The sequence below is a fragment of the Ceratotherium simum genome, chromosome 28 (assembly GCF_057802395.1).
Source record: "Ceratotherium simum simum isolate JZ-2026a chromosome 28, ASM5780239v1, whole genome shotgun sequence".
Classification (NCBI taxonomy): Eukaryota; Metazoa; Chordata; class Mammalia; order Perissodactyla; family Rhinocerotidae; genus Ceratotherium; species Ceratotherium simum.
This window is the reverse complement of record NC_141927.1, coordinates 40,066,364-40,086,518: the sequence shown is the minus strand read 5'-3', so window position 1 is coordinate 40,086,518 and position 20,155 is coordinate 40,066,364. Positions and strand designations below refer to the sequence as shown.

Below are 20,155 nucleotides of genomic sequence, written 5' to 3'. Positions count from 1 at the left end.
GTGTTTGAAAAGATGTTGCTAAGACTGATGTCGAAGAGCGTACTGCCTATGTTTTCTTCTAGAACTTTCACAGTTTCAGGTCTTACATTCAAGTCTTTAATCCATTTCGAGTTAATTTTTGTGTATGGTGTAAGGTAAGAGTCTACTTTCATTTTTTTGCATATGGCTATCCAGTTTTCCCAACACCATTTGTTGAAGAGACTTTCTTTTCCCCATTGTATGTTCTTGGCTCCTTTGTCAAAGATTAGCTGTCCATAGATGTGTGGGTTTATTTCTGGGCTTTCAATTCTATTCCATTGATCTGTGTGTCTGTTTTTGTGCCAGTACCATGCTGTTTTGGTTACTATAGCTTTGTAGTATATTTTGAAATCAGGGAGTGTGATACCTCCAGCTTTGTTCTTTTTTCTCAGGATTCCTTTAGCTATTCGGGTCTTTTGTTGTTCCATATAAATTGTAGGATTCTTTGTTCTATTTCTGTGAAAAATGTTGTTGGAACTTTGATAGGGATTGCATTGAATCTATAGATGGCTTTAGGAAGTATGGACATCTTAACTATGTTAATTCTTCCAATCCAAGAGCACGGAATATCTTTCCATTTCTTTGTGTCTTCTTCAATTTCTTTCAGAAATGTTTTATAGTTTTTGGTGTACAGATCTTTCACCTCTTTGGTTAAGTTTATTCCTAGGTATTTTATTCTTTTTGTTGCAATTGTAAATGGGATGGTATTCTTAATTTCTCTTTCTGCTACTTCGTTGTTAGTGTACAGAAATGCAACTGATTTTTGTATGTTGATTTTGTATCCTGCAACTTTACCATATTCGTTTATTACTTCTAAAAGTTTTCTGGTGGATTCTTTAGGGTTTTCTATATATAAAATCATGTCATCTGCAAATAGTGACAGTTTCACTTCTTCCTTTCCGATTTGGATCCCTTTTATTTCTTTCTCTTGCCTGATTGCTCTGGCTAGGACTTCCAGTACTGTGTTAAATAGGAGTGGTGACAGTGGGCATCCTTGTCTGGTTCCTGTTCTTAGAGGGATAGCTTTCAGTTTTTCACCATTGAGGATGATATTAGCTGTGGGTTTCTCATATATGGTCTTTATTATGTTGAGGTACTTTCCTTCTATACCCATTTTATTCAGAGTTTTTATCATAAATGGATGCTGTATCTTGTCAAATGCTTTCTCTGCATCTATTGAGATGATCATGTGATTTTTGTTCTTCATTTTATTAATGTGGTGTATTACGTTGATTGATTTGCGAATGTTAAACCATCCCTGCATACCTGGAATAAATCCCACTTGATCATGGTGTATAATCTTTTTAACGTATTGTTGTATGCGATTTGCTAGTATTTTGTTGAGGATTTTCGCATCGATGTTCATCAGTGATATTGGCCTGTAATTTTCTTTTTTTGTGTTGTCCTTGTCTGGTTTTGGTATCAGGGTAATGTCAGCTTCGTAGAATGAGTTAGGGAGCTTCCCCCCCTCCTCAATGTTTTGGAAGAGTTTGAGAAGGATAGGTATTAAGTCTTCTTTGAATGTTTGGGAATGTCCAGGAGAAGTCTTACTCTACACCAATTAAACTACACTCCGTTCTCTCCTCCCCTCTGCCCCTGGCAACCACCATGCTACTTTCTGTCTTTATGAATATGACTACTCTAGATACCTCATATAAGTGGAAGCATACAGTATTTTGTCCTTTTGTGACTGGCTTTATTTCACTTAGTATAATGTCCTCAAGGTTCACCTATGTTGTAGCATGTGTCAGAATTTCCTTCCTTTTTAAGGTAGAATAATATTTCATTCCATGTATATACCATGTTTTGTTTATCCATTCATCTGTCGATGGACACTTGGGTTGCTTCCAACCTTCACTGACTTACTTTTTAAAATTTCTTTAACTAGGCAGGCACTGGTGCTGGAGTCAGACCACCTGGGTTCAACTCCCTCACCTCCATGGTAGCAGCACAGAAAATACACGATAGAAAGAAAGAAGAAGGTAGAGGAAAGATAGGTACCTCGGGAAGCGCTCAGCAAATTACAACAGACATCGCTAGGTCGTGATGAGGGTTTTTAGATACGAGAAATTCACTCAAACATTTGCTTGTGAATATGAATATGAACAGACATGTGTTAGATGCTGAAAAGGCAGAGACAGTGGCTCCTCTGAGGGCAGTGATGGCCAAAGGGCAGACATCTAACAGGTCACAACTGTAGACAAAGGGGAACACAAGGCGAGAGAGAGAGGTACAATGGCCCAGCCCCACCTAGGCCGGGGGTCTGGAAAGGCTTTCCAGAGCTGAGTCCTGGAGCAGGAAGAGTCAGGAGGGCACAGAGGGAGGAGAAGGCACTGCAGAGAGGGGACAGCAGAACAAGAGGCGAGAGGCCGAAGTGCAGGCTCGGAGGTGAGAAACTAACTCGAGGAAAAGGGAATCTCAATAAGCAGAGCCCCAAAACAGAATAGAAAAGACAAAAAACAAGGCCTAATTAAGTGTCAATCAATAGGAAGAAATGAAAACCCCCTAGGAGGCAGGCACCACTGGATACCCATTCCAGTGCCCGTGTGAATCTCCTGGCGCATGCCTGGCGCAGCCTCATCTGCTGAAAACAAACTGTTGCTCAGGAGTATAAAGTAAAACTGTAGCAGCAAAACCTGACACTCATTAAAAGCTTACGGTCTTTATGTCACACTTCATTGCATTAAATGGAAATATTTTAAAACTCTAAAACATGTCCAAAAGGCCACTTTATAAAATGCAAACTGCTCTACTCAGTTCTCTGGTTTTTCAAATATGAGCAATTTGACGAGTTACTACATTATAGTTTTATATCAGTATTTACTTCCAAAACAAGATTGAATCAGCTACCATTCTATGTTAGCTGGTACCCGCATTTCATGAGCTCGTAGAACTGCAAACGACCTAAAGGTTATTTGTCTACAAACAGTTTCTGTTGCCCAGACACTACACAAGGAACTAACCAGACCTGAGAAACGAGAACAGAAAGGTCTGGCTCTGCTCAGGAGACCCTCGTGCAAACAGGAACGATAACGCAATGACATGTGCAGTACAGAGAATGTGGGAGGGGCCAGGGGGGTAAGAGGTGGCACCTTTGGGTCGGGGACATCCCTCTATCCACTTCTCCACCCACTCATTCCTTTCTTCAGTGCCTCACGGGTGCCAGGAGCTGTCTCTAAGTGTTGGAGAGGCCTGTACAGGAATGCCCCACGGCAGGGACTGCTGCTGAAGGACGAGTACAAGTTCCCTGGACGGGGGGTCGGGGCTGGGGGAGGAAGAAAGTATGCAGGTAGAAGGAAGAGTGTGGAGAGCAATCCAGCTTCAAGCAGTCACATGAGTTGGGGAGGGACAGGCAGGAGAGGGGCAGGAGGTGGGAGAACAGAGAGGGTGTGACCAGGAGCACGGTTGGAGGAGGGGGGTGCTGCAAGACAGCAACACACCTTTCCCTGGACAGGAAGAAAGGAATAAAGGATGTGTGGAAATGTGTAGTGAGAGACAGGAAATACATCAACAGGGCCCAGGGTGAGGGTAAAAACATGGTGAGCAGCAATTCACTGAGAAGGAACGGAGGGGAACGGGCTCTATGAAGGACGTGTGTAGGACACCAGGCTAGCCCCACTGCAAACCTTTTACGGCCTAATGCTATTAAATACTTGGATCAAACCATTAACTGTCCTTGCTTGCACTCCACGATCACCACGCACTAGTGTGGCGTATCTGCCTACCACAGGGAGAAAACAACCCAGTCACTCTTTTCCCAATTTATATGTTTGTTTCTTGCAGGTCTGGTGAAGGTCGGCTGCTGAAGGTCCACACCCTGAGTCTACAAAAGACTCTGTCCATAAGGAGAGGCTCCTGGAAAACTGGCTTTCCCAAGCTAGTCCTGCCAGGCGGAGCTCAGCTCCCTGGCAACATCCCGTGTCACTGCACAGGGATCCACAGCACTGTGACTGCCACTGAAACCCAGCCCGAGAGGTGCGGCTCCGCCCTTCTGCTACTCCAACAGCTTCATATTACAGTAGTAACGTCCCACAACTTTGCATTTGCCCAAGTGGATCATACCAGATTTTGATGGCTTCTCTATTTTGTAAAGTTTACTCTGGCCTCTTTTCTATTATTATCTCAAGGTTTTAGTAATTATGGTCTACATGGTGTTCTAATAACATTGTTCTCTTCTACATCATCCAAGTCATTCTCAAAAACATTAAACATCACAAGACCTAAGATAAGAACAATTCCAAATGCCCCTCAAGTTGGCCCTGAATCACTTAGGCCTCTTAGCCACTTGACTTTCTACTCAGAAAAGAATTTGTGAAGAATTCTTCTTTGATTATTTTTGTTTGTATTACTAACTTTTGGTCAAGGTTGTTTTTATTTTTCTGTTATTAGTAACTCAGATACAATCCCTTTTTTTTTTTTTTTTGTGAGGAGGATCAGCCCTGAGCTAACATCCATGCTAATCCTCCTCTTTTTTTGCTGAGGAAGACTGGCTCTGAGCTAACATCTATTGCCAATCCTCCTCCTTTTTTTTTCCCCCCCAAAGCCCCAGTAGATAGTCGTACATCATAGTTGCACGTCCTTCTAGTTGCTGTATGTGGGACACGGCCTCAGCACGGCCGGAGAAGCGGTGCCTCGGTGTGCGCCCGGGATCCAAACCCGGGCCGCCCGTAGCGGAGTGCGCGCCCTTAACCGCTAAGCCACCGGGCCGGCCCAATCCCTTTTAAACTCCTCATACTCTATTGTTTTAGTAGAAAGCAGTTCATTAATGCAAAACCAAATGTTTTGACTTCCACTCTTTTATCTTAATCAGTATTACGAAAGTAAAAACAAAAAATACAAAATCACGATCAAAACCTCTATAGAAATTTGTTACATGAAGAGGAAGGGCAAAGGGAGCTTCTTGAAGATATGTAAATATGGAGCACAGCTTACCTATTTTCACTTTTATGTCTACCGAATCATTTCTAGGGAAAACTAAAAAAGGTTTGCTCCGCTAAAGATAGAAACCATACATACAACTTCCCATTACATACTGTTGCATTTCAATATTAATGACGTCCCTAAGGTTCTTGGTTTTTTTAAAAGTTTAGTCTTGCCAGATGTAACAAAATATCTTATTGCAGAGAAAATCAAAATTACTGGTTATAAGAGCAGAACTAAATCAACCTTCCAGAGATTTACTTTGGTTCCCAGACTAAAACCAACCATCTAATCCATTAGGGTACTATTCTCCAGGAGTTCTAGAAAGTACACCCCTAAGATGTTATAAGTCAGAAAGGAAGGCCATTCTTCAATTTCCTATGCCTTTTTATTTAAATAATGATTTTACAGCATGGTCAAAATTAAGGTGCCCATTTGATTATGGGTTAAATATTTGAGAAAGCTTAACATTCTGTTACAAAAAAAGAACAAATGTTCCTATTCAAGTGAACATTTTTTAAGAAAGAATTATGAGTTCTTCTAACTACATTATTGGTTTAAGTCATTTGCCACTTTGAGAAGAGAGAAATTCTGAAGAAGATGGCCAAGTTAAATGTAGATAGCAGGCTTACAAAGTGAATAACGGGTTCAAAGCAGCCAAGTAACTGTGTTACTTTGAAAAAGTACTCTTATCTTAAACTAATAATTTGTTATTAATCAAACTATTGAAAGTAAAATGAAATTTAACACATTCCAGACATAGCCAGGATAAGGAATACAACTCAGACCATACCAAGTCCTTTTCTTAAGTAATTTACGATTAACAGACTCACTCACCTGGAAGTATAAGAAAAGAAGGTTAGGATGGAGCTACATCATTCCTCCGCTGGGCAAAAATACCTGGGCTTCTCTCTTCAAAATGGAAACGAATCTAAAATATAAAAAAATAAAACAGGAGGCCCCTGTGAATTTCCACATCTTAAATGTAGGTATTACAAAATGGTAGAATTTTAAATCATTTAGGATATGAAACACAATTCATCCAAAGTACTGCCCCAAAAAGCAGGATATTTTCTCCTCCCTATTTTAACGGGTAAAATACAAAATACTTGTTAACACACACACACATACACAATCAAGGTTAAAACAACTGGTGAAAGCCATGTAGAAGTGTGTGTAAAAGCAAAAGGAGGGTCACATTCACTTGAAAAAGAACCAAAAAGAAGCAAACCTCACAGGAGAACCGCGCCCGCCGCCCACGCGCCGCGTCCTAACTCGCTCCTCGCCTCGGACGCTCGCTCGGCGGCGGAGTCGCCGCGCTTCCAGGAGGGACAGTGCCGCCCCCCTCTGAGAGGGCTGTGCTCAGAGCCACCCGCCCCCCCGCCCCCCCCGCAATGGTTGCGTGCAAGAAATGTTAAGAAACAGCAAATCCTCCTGGAAGTTTTCCCCGAGGGAAGGAAAGGGTCCACACGCCTGGAGGGGGCGGAGGCCGCCAGGAAAGCCCGGCTCTGCCGCGTCCCCGGCCCGCAGCGCCGCCGGCCGGGCTCGCAGGGCGCGGGGCTGGGCGCACGAGGCTGCTGGGGCGCCCGCCGGCGCGGCCGGGGAGGTGGGCGAGCGTGCGCGCCCCGGGACACCGCCCAGCCCCGCCGCCCGCCGCGCCCGCCCCTGCCTTCCGAGCGAGCCGAGGGAGGCACGGCGGGCACAGCCACGGCCCCGCGCCATCCCTGCCCTTAAGGAATGCCGCTGGAGGACACGGAGGTGTCAGCGAAGATGAAGCAGATGGAAAGGAGGTCCAAGCACAACACTCGGGAAGCAAAGGCAGGGAAAATATTGTGGAAAGGGATCAAGCCCTCCTGTAAAGTGTTAATAATGCTGTCTTCAGTTAACGCAGTTGTCATGATTTCATCTCCTCTGTCTTTATAATTCAAGTAATAACAAAAAATAAAAATTACTATTCTTGGGGCCGGCCCTATGGCCTAGTGGTTAAGTGGGCGCGCTCTGCTGCTGGCGGCCTGGGTTCGCACCCGGATCCGGATGCTCACCGATGCACCACCTGTCAGGCCATGCTGTGGCGGCGTCCCACATAAAGTGGAGGAAGTTAGCTCCTCCGCAGATGTTAGCACAGGGCCAGTCTTCCTCAGCAAAAAGAGGAGGATTAGCATGGATGTTAGCTCAGGGCTGATCTTCCTCACACAAAAAAATAATAATTACTATTCTTTCCGTTTTCATGCAAGAATAAAAAACGTCCAGAACGGTTAGACCAGGTCAAAGGAAAGACTGATGAGCCACCCAGGTCTGCAGGCCCCAAGTCCCTTCTCCATGGGGACAGCCTCCTGGAGACTGAAGCTGAGGTCACATTTTTGTCTCTTTCTTCACTGAGTTTGAAGGTTTCCTCTGAGGCGTTGACATTACCAAAGTCGATGGAAGTGTGAGGTGTGTTACTATAGAAGTCTGGAGCCCATCTGCACCCGCTCATTCTCCCAGTTCACTGCAAGGTCCCAGCGCGCGGGGCCGGCTTGGGCCGACCCCCAGGCCCACCGCGGTGCCCTCCACTGCAATCTGGACCATGGCTCCTCTCTTGGCTCTGCGCTCACAACCCACTTCCTCTCTGCCTGGCTAATTAATCTATGTCTAAATGGAATTGCAGTTGGCAGCAAGGCAGCAACGCCAAAGTGGAATAATCACTTGGACCTGAATCTGAGCTGTTTTCCATCCTTGACAACACATAACGTTACTCCAGAGCCTGCAGGCCAAGCGCTGAAATGAGTTTATAATTTGGCTACCAACCTCACATTCTCATTCTCAACCACTTAAATTTCCTTTTCCGTCTGTTAGCATGCAGGGGGCAGCTTTGGAAGCTAAATCACTGACATGGTCTTTATTGATATCCTTAACAGATATTCTTTGCCATCTAAATAAAAAGGGGAAAAATCCACATCATTCAAAACCACACTTGTTTTAATAATGAAATAATAAATAGCTCATATCTCCACACGATCATAAATAATCTCATTTGTACTTCTCACTCCAGCAACTTGAAGAGAAATGTTCACAGTTTTTCCATCTACACACAGTAGGCCACATTCATCCAGCCTCAAAGTGCCAACTGCAGGTTAAGAGTCACAAGATGGCTGGGCTCCTTCCTCTCTTCCTAGTAAGGAACTCATTAAAACTCTGGTCCTTGGCTCTGGGAAGTATATTGTCTCGTTAGCAGTTCCAAATATCATGTTCCCCAAGAAGGTAGTCATCTCAAGCTAGTAATGAAAAAGGAAAGAGACAGGAAGGCAGAACCACTGACAAGACTCCCTTAGAGGTCAGGGTAGAAGGAGAATTAGCACCATGGAAAATTACTGAAGGTGAACACAGGTATGCTAGGGAGACGTGGGTGCATTCAACTGGGCACATCCCCTATGAGAAGAAAGAGAAGGAACGTAACTGACACCCACCTCGTGCCGCACAGTGTGCCAGCTGCATCACAGATGAACTTACTCAACACCCACGACAATGCTACGAATATATACATTAAGAGTCTCACTTTACAAATGGGGACAAGGAGGCTCGAAGGTGTTAAGAAACTTCCCCAACTAGTACATGGTAAAGCCAGGACTTTTCTACCTTCAAAACTGAAGCTCTAAAAAAATAAAGGAAAGCAAGCCTTTACTTTTTCTATTATGCAACACTGTCTTAACCGCACATACTAGCCCTCATGTATGGTTCCCTAACAGAGTATGGGGCTTACGGGACTGATACTGCATTCAAGCGGTACCCTGGCAGATATGCTGCCAGCATCCCAAGGCTGCCATTGAGGCCTTGAGAACGTAGTCCCTCCCCAATCTCCCGAATCCCTCGTCCTTCCTAAGAAATCATAGTGACAAACGCACACTCTTGACCAAGACTTCCTGAGTATCAAAGAAACAATAAGAATGTGCTAAAAATAAAAGTTAAATCCAGGAAAGCAATGACAGGTATATAGAGTAGATATAGTACCTTGCTTTGTCCAATTCAGAAAATAGTTCTCAACGACATCCCTCCATCTAAATACTTGTATCCAGGTCTGAGGGCCCCTCTCCTGGCATCTGATGCCCCAGGTGTTCTCAGTAGTTTGGCATAGAGAGTGAGGATTATGGAGGAGCTTCTGTGGCTTCACGAGTTTTAGTTACAGTAAAAAGTGGACAAGAGACAGCAGGATGCGCATGAGAGTGGCTGGGAGAATATTCCACGGAAAAATCACATACTTGGGTTTTGGAAATTTCCCAGTTGGGATTCTAATGGTTGGGAAGTCTGCCCTGCCCCACCCCCCTAGTCAGAGAGTTTGTATGTCAGAGAGTTTGTATGTCAGAGAGTTTGACATACATCCATTAGCAGTACTCCATAAATAAGTCAGCTTTTAATCATGCTAAATGAAGACTACCAAAAATCAACTATTGAAAAGAGCAGTTGAAAATGAATACACTGAGATCAATACTATTTTAACAATGTAGGAACTCATTCTATTCAATGTACAACTAATAAGTAAAAGTTCCTAGCATTTTCATTTCCAAAGAACTTCAAAAACACAATTAGTTCCAGTGGTGGGACCATACTCATCCATGTGCCTTAAGTCCCAAGGCTTCTTCATCTTCGTAAATGTCAATCTCTAAATCTATAGTCCATCTAAACCATGTATGTGTCAGACACATTGATCCTGAAATGTGAAAAAGAAGGGAAGACTAACAAACCCTTTCATCATTGGCATGCCTAAAATAACAAATGGAAAGCACCAAGATATGGCAGAGACTAGATATGTGTCTGCCAACTAAAGCTGCCTGGTGGGGATCCAGCCCGGTGGCATAGCGGGTAAGTGCTCACGCTCCGCTATGGCGGCCCAGGGTTCGGATCCCGGGCGTGCACTGACGCACGGCTTGTCAAGCTATGCTGTGGCGGCGTCCCACATAAAGTGGAGGAAGATGAGCAGGGATGTTAGCCCAGGGCCAGTCTGCCTCAGCAAAAAGAGGAGGATTGGCAGATGTCGGCTCAGGGCTGATCTTCTCACAAAAAACATAAATAAATAAAAAGTAAAGCTGCCTGGTGAGATCTTCATTGTGCATATGTGGATAATAACATACATGTTTTTCAATCTTAATGATAAGGCTTTTATTTGTATAAACCAAGAGTCCTCGACGTTATGGTACTGGAAGACAGAGCAGGGGTAGGGTCAGGAACTGTGCAGCCAAATTCTAAAATTATCTTTCTCAAGATTATGTTTCAGAAAAGAAAATGCCCTTGGATGCTACACATTACAAATCGCTTGTTACTATATTCTTGACCACATTCCTTCCACATGAAATAATTTTACTGAAAATAGTATGTGTTAGGGCCCAACTGACTTAAAAGTCATGAGTTCTTCCCCTAAAATGTTGCTCTTTGTTACTCTGTGAAATGAAAAACAGGATCTCTGTGTCCTGGTCTAGTGTGTACAGAAGCAGACTACATGAGAAGATATCTCTTTCTTATAGGTCACTCATTTTCTTCACGTCAATTTCTCACTCTGATAAATGGGGATAATCTCAGATACTATGAGCAGAATTACCAAGACTATGAACAAAATTATGTTGCTAAATTATTTGAAGCCTCTTTTAAAATGTATGGGTCTATTAACACCTTACAGGGTATCAAGTAATATTTTCCTTATATTCCAAAGATTTCCTAAGTGTCTCCCAAGCTAGGCAGTGGGGTCCCTGTGAGTTCCCTGTTTAAGCCATCTTCACATTATCAACTACTAACATGATGCAGAAGGAAATGACTCACATGCTAAATAGAGATACAAATAATATGCTGTTAGAGCATAAAGAAAGATGGACTAATTGGACTGGAGAGAATCAGAGTTATAGCAAGTATCTTGGAAAGAAACTAAATTGATCATTTTGCCCTTGGTTGTGAGGCCAGTAACACAATCTTTCTCCTAAATCGGTTAAGATAGAGACAGACGCTTGATGTACCTTCATAAAAGAGAGCTACTTTCCAGCACACTGTCTGCAGTGCCACAGTTACACTCACATGCAATTGTTCATTTTATTAGACACTCTCTCCCAGTACATTCTTCTGGACCAGCCCTGCTCCTGTCAGATATTGCAGCTGCTTGGCACGTGCTAGATACCATCACAGATGCAAGTGAGGCATGAACAGTGTTTCAGAAAGATCTGCTACACTTAATCCTGTGCAGAACCAGAGATTTGGGTTTTCATCTGTTGTGGACTGAATGCTTGTGCCCCCCAAAATTCCTATGTTGAAATTCTAATCCCAACGTGATAGTATTTGGAGGTGGGGCCTATGGGAGGTGATTAGGCCATGAGGGTGAAGCCCTCAAGAGTGGGATTAGTGCCCTTATAAGAAGAGGCCAGAGAGCTAGCTAGCTCTTTTTTCGCCATGTGAGGACATGAAAAGTCAGCTGTCTGCAACCCGACAGAGGGTCCTCACCAGAACCCAACCATGCTGACACCATGATCTTCTTGAACTTTCAGCCTCCAGAACTGTGAGAAATAAATGCCTGTTGTTGACAAGCCATCCAGTTTATGGTATTTTGTTATAGCAGCCCAGGCTGACTAAGACATCATCTTAAATGCGTTACTGTGAGACTTTAGACAAGTCCATAACTTCCTAGTCTCTGTTTCCAGATCTGTAGAATAAAGGTATTGGACTAAGTCAGTGATTCTCAGTGAAGGAGGATGATCTTCATCTGTTGCCTCCCCACCCCCATTAAGAACCCCTATCTCTAAGAAGGTATGTTACAGATGGCAGCTGCACAGACAAATGACAAAGATGCAGGACAGCATTTAGACTTAGATGCTAAGACTAGGAAAGAGGAGCTTTAAAAAGTATGAGCTCCTCCAGAAATAAACCCACACATATAAGGTCAATTAATCTACAACAAAGGAACCAAGAACATATAATGGAGAAAGGAAAGTCTCTTCAATAGATGGTGTTGGGAAAACTGGACAGCCACATGCAAAAGAATGGAACTAGACCACTATCTTACAGCATACACAAAAATTAACTCAAAATGGATTAAAGACTTGAATGTAAGACCTGAAACCATAAAACTCCTAGAAGAAAATATAGGCTGTAAGCTCCTTGACATTTGTCTTGGCGATGTCTTTGTGGATCAGACTCTCAAAGCAAGGGAAACAAAAACAAAAATAAACAAATGGGATTATATCAAATTAAAATGCTTCTGGGGGCCAGCCCAGTGGCATAGCGGTTGGGTTCCCATGTTCCGCTTCGGCGGCCTGGGGTTTGCCGGTTCGGATCCTGGGCGCAGACCTACTCACCACTCATCAAGCCATGCTGAGGCAGTGTCCCACATAGAAGAACTAGAAGAACCTACAGCTGGGATATAAACCATCTACTGGGGCTCTGGGGAGAAAAAAGAAAAAGAGGAAAATTGGCAGCAGATGTTAGTTCAGGACCAATCTTCCAAATTAATTAATTAATTAATTAAAATGCTTCTGCACAGCAAAGGAAACCATCATCAAAACGAAAAGGCAACTTCCTGAATGGGAGGAGATATTTGCAAATCATACATCCAGCAAAGGGTTAATACCCAAAATATGTAAAGAACTCATACAACTCACCAACAAAACAACAAACAACCTGATTTCAAAATGGGCAGAAGTTCTGAATAGACATTTTTCCAAAGAAGACATTCAGATGGCCAATAGGCACATGAAAAGATATTCAACATCAATAATTATTAGGGAAATGCAAATCAAATAAAATACCATCTCACATCTGTCAGAATGGCTATTATCAAAAAAACAAAAAATAACAAGTGTTGGAGAAGATGTGGAGAAAAGGGACACCTCGTACACTGCTGGTGGGAATGTAAAGTAGTGCAACCACTGTGGAAAACAGCATGGAGATTCCTCAAAAAACTAAGAATAGAACTACCAAAAATCCAGCAATTCCACTTCTGAGTATCTATCTGAAGAACACCAAAACACTATTTCAAACAGATATATGCACCCCTAAGTTCACTGCAGCACTATTTACAATAGCCAAGACTTGTAAACAACCTAAGTGTCCACTGATGGATTAATAGATAAAGAAGATGTGGTATATATACACAATGGAATATTTTTTTTTTTTTTTTTTAAGATTTTATTTATTCATTTTTTTCCCCCCAAAGCCCCAGTAGATAGTTGTACATCATAGGTCCACATCCTTCTAGTTGCTGTACGTGGGACTCGGCCCCGGGTTGGACGGAGAAGTGGTGCCTCGGGGCGCGCCCGGGATCCGAACCCGGGCCGCCAGCATCAGAGCGCGCGCACTTAACCGCTAAGCCACGGAGCCAGCCCTACACAATGGAATATTACTCAGCCATAAAAAAGAATGAAATCTTGCCATTTGTAACAACATGGATGAACCTTGAGGGTATTAGGCTAAGTGAAATAAGTCAGACAGAGAAAGATAAATACTGTATGATTTCACTCATATGTAGAATCTAAAAAAACAAAATAAAACAGAAACAAACTCATAGATAGAGAACAGATTAGTGTTTACCAGAGGGGAAAGGGGTTGAGAAGTGGGCAAAATGAGTGAAGGGGTCAACTGTATGGTGATAGACGGTAACCAGACTTGTGGTGGTGAGTACTTTGTAGTGTATACAGATGTCAAATTATAATATAGCTGTACAACTGCAACTTAGATAATAAAAAATAAATAAATGAAATAACGCTGCAAAAAAAATTCAAGCTCTTGTAAGACTTAAAGTTATGGCCTTCCCGAGTATAAATAAATATTTTACCAGACTAGTTGATAATGGGTAATTTGACAATCAAAACCATGGGTTTGTCCATTAACCAAATGTCACCTCTCACATAGTTGGCTAGTAAAGTCAGGCAAGCACAACTCTCCATTCAGCAAAGTAAACTCACCGCCAAAGAAGACAATGCTCAAGAAGAATAGCTCATCAAGGATGCAATGTCCCAGGCAACAGGGCCTCCCACATGGGGCAGCTCAACGAGAACAAATCATACATGCCAACACCTTACACACCAAGGAACCAGCCCCGGCAGAACAGAAGCAGCAACACTGACAGGGCATGAGCTTATGGTTCAGAAACCCCAGGGCTAGTCCCAGTTCTGCCATTCAGTTATTGTGTGACCTTGAGCTAGTCACCTCAAAATAAAAGTTTGAGCCAGATAATCTCCAAGTCACCTTCCAGTACAGAAACCGCACTGACTTTTTATCGTTCTACATAAAAATCTAGCTGCTACTGGAATCCTTGTAGCATCTTAAGCTCAGTACATACATCTCCATTCTGGGCTCAGTGTTTAAACTGCTGCATTCCAAGCCTTCTCAGGCAAGGAGAGCAGTCAGGACAACCACCCAGCACACGAGTTTGAGATGCAGAATGGGTAAGGTTTGTTTTCTCTGGCTTCTTTACCATTCCCTCTTGCTAAATTCTACCCTCTGCACTGCCAAGTCTCTGCACTTCTGGTGCTGAGGCTTGATCTATAGTATTCATAGGGCTCACGACACTGTGACAGATGAAGAAATTAAATCTTGCACCAAACTTGAAAGGGAGTTTTGAATGGTAATTTTTATCTTCTTCCTTCCCAGATGCAGGAATGTGAATGGTTGAGAGATATTATGATGTTGGTGAAAAGTCATTACAAAAAATGGACTTGCTCCCAAAGGATCTCGTATTGTCTTGCAAATGTATTACTTTTGCTTTACCAATTTTTTAGTTTATTTCATGTTATGCTCCAGCTGCAAGGAAATTGAGAACATACTGTCCACATTTTCAAAACACGACTATAACATTAACAGAATAAATATTTCACCATGAAAATGAAAACTATGTGTAAATATTTATATAATTGAATTTATTCAATCAATTCATTGGGTTAGGCCGATGGAAGGATGCTTTTTTAATATTGAGAGCCAAGGAGATAGGAGAAAATTTTAATCTCAATGTTCAAATAAATAAATAGTAATATTGCTTATAGACATTCATTTTTTAAAATATGTATACAGAATGTAAATGGGTGTTACTCTCAGGGAACCTACAACTGCTGTATGCTATTTACTATGTATACTGGATAACAATGAAATGGAGTATAAGAACATGAAGCACAGACATTTAATCAATAAATATTTTAAAATCATTAAAATTTGTTTTCATTCCATACCATGGCCAGTTAAGCAAGACAGGGGTAAAGAGTGAACAAAGAAAAACAATTGGAGTACTCAGAAATAACAAGGAATTAACTATTGGTACACATACTAACATAAATGATAATTATGCTGAGTGAAAGAAGCCAGACAAAAAGAAAACATATTATATGATTCCATTTGTATAAAATTCTAGCAGATCAGTGTTTGCCTGGGGATGGCAGTGAGGGGTTGAGAGGGGCCAGAAGGGACCAGAAGGGATAGGATTGTGGGATTACCAAGGGCACATAAAAACTTTCCTGGTAATGTATATGTTCAGTCTTGATTATGGTGATGGTTTCATCTGTATATCAAAACTAATCAAACTGTATACTTTAAATACGTGAGCTTATTGTACATCAGTTATACTTCAATAAAGCTATAAAAGTTATTGAGTAGAGAAACAAAACTAGGGAAAAAAAATTAAAGATAAGGAGTAGTCAAATTTTGGGGTAATTAAGATGGTTGCTGGATTAAAAGCTACAGAAAAAATAAGCTCACTAGACCCAAAAAAGACTACCAGAGAAAGATATCTGATTGTTGGAAGTTCAGGAGATTTTATAATGCCAGAAAAATCTTTCTGAGCACCTAAGGATGATGCCTAGACAACACCCATCCCTCCCTCAAAAACAAAAAAAGTTCTCATTTCCTTAATATTTTTGACAGAAATAGTTCTAACTACCCTCAGAATAGCAATAACAATAGCTAGCATTTATTGAGCATTTACTATAAACCAGGCCCCAATCTAATGGATTATCCCATTTAATCCTCACCTAAGGAACCTAAGAGATGGGTACTACTATGATCTCCATTTCACAGATGAGGATACCGAAGTTCAAAGAGGTTAAATAACCTGCTTAATGTCGTCCACTACCCCAGTGGTAGAGCTGGGACATGAACCCAGGGGGTCTGATTCTAGAGTCAAGTTCTTGAAATTAAACTTCTCTCCCTCCGCTAGACAAACAGGATCCTGGAAGGATGGTGTAGATCCTGATTCGCTGACTCACACCTCTGACGGCTTAAAGGAACTCTGTGCATTAAAGGGCTCCATTCTTAAGTCTGAAGGCTAACCCTCTGCATGGTGGATGCAGGAGAGCTCTGCAGTGAAGCGACGGTGGAAGCTAACAGGAACTGCAGCAAGGCCAGAAATCGACAGACGGCTTTCGGCCATGTCCTCACTGGGGGCTGTCAACTTGGGCAAGCCATGTCTCCTCCTGGGGTCTGTTTCCTCTTTGGTAAAATTAAGGGTTTGGACTAATCGATTTCTAAGACTCGTTCCAGTTCTGTGATTCTGCCAGTTTTCTTTTGGGGAATACTTCTTGCATTTTGTAACTTGGGTCAAAAATTTGCCATGACACCAGACACATTTCAGATACCAAGCTTCCTCTATCTCCCAAAACACCTGGGCGCCCCCTACACCTAGCAAATTCCTTCATTATTTCCACAAGGTATCTGTTCCCAAGGGGCAGTCCTAAAGGAAGGCCCAAGGAAAGGAGGGTCCCTCAACCAGGGCCCGCCATGTTCTCCCGGGCACGCTAACAATCCTTTTCACTTCAAAAACACTAAAGAGTTGATTTGGGCTTTCAGGTGGCAAAAGGGAGGCGCCTCACTACCCCGCAGCTCATTGCATTTTCCCCGTGCAGCCTCTGACATCTGAGATGATCCAAAGTCCTTCCTGTATTGTGGCTACAGGTGCCCCGTTCCATTTATTTCCATTCCTGTTGGTTCCTGAAAGTGGCTATTCTCTCTTTGCACTAAAAACACATCATTTTCTCTTTTTAAATGATGGATTTTGTGACCCTTTGGAGAGACATAAAAAATAAGAGCAACTAAATAAGGCAATTGTAAACCATTTCAGCATCTATAAAACCTCCTTTATCACAAAAGAAAAGAAAGAAGGAAAAGTAGTTGAAAAAAAATGCACCTGACAGGGAACTTGAAGCTTTGAGAACAACTTCTCTCATGAGTTTTCATCTCTGTATTTTGGAGTTTTAGCTGACTTAAAATTATTTCTGGGAAAAGCATTTCTCAGGTGCGGTAACAACTTTCCAAATGCACTGGTGAGGCAAACTCTTAAAAATCACAAGGAATATAATGTCTTATTTTTCTATAACTCTACCTATATGTCTGCTCTACATTTTGATTCTGTATTCCATAAACTCTATTTTCATAGATATCTCAGAACATATAATTTATGTTTTCACTTTATTTTTATTGAATCATTTTGCAATCATTATACTATAATAAACCAAAAATTAAAATACAGATGACCCCTCTCCCACACAAAACCATAGATTTACAAAGCTCACTTCCAGCCTTTATCATTGCGCAGACATAGGTTTTATGTGGTTGTATTCACTACATGCACACTACTTTCTAATTTTTTGGCTCAAATTCTCCATATATCTACTCAGTCCATATACCTGTCATTTTAAATGGAACAATCTTCCATTGTATTGCTAAAACGGTTTAATTAGCCATCTTTCAGCTAGTTTTTCCCACCCATTATTATAACCCAGTCAAGCATTTTTAAATAAATAAATTTTGTTTTTCCTTTTTGAGCTGTTTCCTCAGGCTATGATCTGAAAAGTGGGATTAACAGTTTAAAGACCATAATCAGCTGGGTGATTTTTATTATAAATTGCCAGATGGCTCTCCAAAAGAGGTATTACCAATTTGCAATGTCACCAGAAAAATATGAGCCTAGCTTTTTCTTCATAGTCTCTTTAACACTGGGCTTTCTGGGTTTTGTTTATTTGGGGGTGATTTCAAAAGAATGATGTAAAACCTTTATTTCTTTGAATCTGTCTTATACTTGTTTAATATTCTTACTGCCTCTCTTCAAAAATATGTATTGATTGCTTCCTATATGCCCAGTGCTTCATGCGCTTATAACTCACCCCTGACTGCCTCATAAAGTGGAAACCACACAGTTTATTTTTACTAAGGAAACTGAGTCTCAAAAGGTTAAATAATGTACACAAGACTCCAAGGCCAATATTTGGATTATTATAGGATTCAAACTCACTATCTTATATAGTATATAATATTACAGGATAATATAGGATTCAAATCCACTATCTACTTCCTGTGGATTTTCCATTACGCCATCCTGCCTCATAATCACAACCTTTAAACATCTGCCAGTTTTTCTTTTCATTTCTCTTCTTTCCTTTCTTTCTATGTTTTCTTTGGGGGAGGAGGGTGGGGTTAGTTTTCCTACTTATTGAGGCATAAAATACACAAGTAAAGTGATTGTAGGGCCCTCATCTTAAAGGTACAGTTCAATGAACTTTTTACATAGGTATACACAACGTAACCACCACGCGGATCAAGACAGAACCTTTTATCAGCTTAGGATCTTTGGTTTTCTTTACTTTTTCAACATAGATTGGTTTTGTGCTTCTCATTCTCTACAGGGCCTGGTACTGAAGCTATGCAAATAGGTGTTCAATAAACTCTTGTTTAATCATCGAAGGTTGAAAACTAGAAGTGACCTCAGAGATTATGTGTTTGAACATCTTCAACTTCCAGAGTGGAAACTGAAGCCCAGAAGGAAAGTGACTTATGTGGGATCTAATAATTCAGAGATATTTCTGCCACACCCTGATGCTCTCACAGGCCACTTGGTTGCTTTCCACTCATTACATAAAAGACATGGTGAGGAATGACAAAGAGAACAGGTGCACAACAGAGAAATGGGGCCTAGATAAAGACTTTTTTTTATCATTATCTTTCTTTTAAATGAGCCTTGAAGTAACCAAAGGATCAAATTGGTGGAGAAATGCTCATTAAGCTGACTTTATTATAAAACACTAATTTTTCTACATAAAAGTATCAACACTTGAAATCAAATGAGTTTTGCCCTTCAGAATAGTCTACTCCCAGTAGACAGACACTTATTCCAATAATTCTCCATTGCTTGTGACTTCTTTTGAATGCGCCCTTTTCGATGAACTTTCAGAGCTAATTTGAGTCAAGCAAATAAACCAATTTTATTTTTAAAAGCTATAAAATTAGCAACAATGGAATAAAAACTGAATGTGTGCGTTTCAAATCACTAGAAAGAAAACAAAAATATAATACATATAACAAAAGCACAGAGAAGAAAAAGACGCATACAAAGTAGAAATTGTTTTTTTTAATTGTTTTTTATTGGTTTATAACATTGTATAAATTTCAGGTGTACATCATTATACTTCTATTTCTGCATGGATTACATGATGTTCTCATGATCACAACCCAAATACTAACTACAATCCATCACCACACACCTGCCCAATTATCCCTTTTGCCCTCCTCCCTCCCCCCATCCTCTCTGGTAACCACCAATCCAATCTCTGTCTCTATGTGTTTGTTTGTTGTTGTTATTATCTACTACTTAATAAGTGAGATCATATGGTATTTGACATTCTCCCTCTGACTTATTTCACTTTGCATAACACCCTGAATGTCGTCACAAAAGGCTGGGTTTCATCATTTCTTATGGCTGAGTAGTATTCCATTGTGTATATATACCACATCTTCTTTATCCATTCGTCCCTTGATGGGCACTTAGGTTGCTTCCAAGTCTTGGCTATTGTGAATAACGCTGCAATGAACACAGGGGTGCATGTATCTTTACGCATTGGTGTTTTCATGTTCTTTGGGTAAATACCCAGCAGTGGAATAGTTGGATCGTACGGTAGTTCTATCCTTAATTTTTTGGAATCTCCATACTGTTTTCCATAGTGGCTGCACCAGTTTGCACTCCCACCAGCAGTGTATGCGAGTTCCCTTCTCTCCACATCCTCTCCAACACTTGTGGTTTCCTGTCTTGTTAATTATAGCCATTCTGATGGGCGTGAGGTGATATCTCATTGTAGTTTTGATTTGCATTTCCCTGAGAGTTAATGATGTTGAACTCTTTTCATGTGCCTGTTGGCCATCTGTATATCTTTGGAGAAATGTCTGTTCAGGTTTGTTTGTTTTTTTTTAATTTTTTTTTTAATTTATTTTTCCCCCAAAGCCCCAGTAGATAGTT

General features: G+C 41.3%; 1 protein-coding gene across 12 annotated transcripts in view; it reads right to left on the bottom strand.

The window, feature by feature from the left end:
* Positions 1-20,155, bottom strand: part of CSGALNACT1 (chondroitin sulfate N-acetylgalactosaminyltransferase 1) — a 348,572-nt gene that overhangs the window by 185,263 nt on the left and 143,154 nt on the right. For 8 of the 12 annotated variants that reach the window (XM_087418625.1, XM_087418623.1, XM_087418628.1 and 5 more), the window contains exon 2: positions 5,776-5,869. The gene's annotated coding sequence lies outside the window, so the exon portion shown is untranslated. Of the gene's footprint in view, positions 1-5,775; positions 5,870-6,169; positions 6,304-12,245; positions 12,311-20,155 lie in introns of those variants that run through there. The other 4 variants (XM_087418621.1, XM_087418632.1, XM_087418627.1 and 1 more) reach the window with 3 other exon arrangements.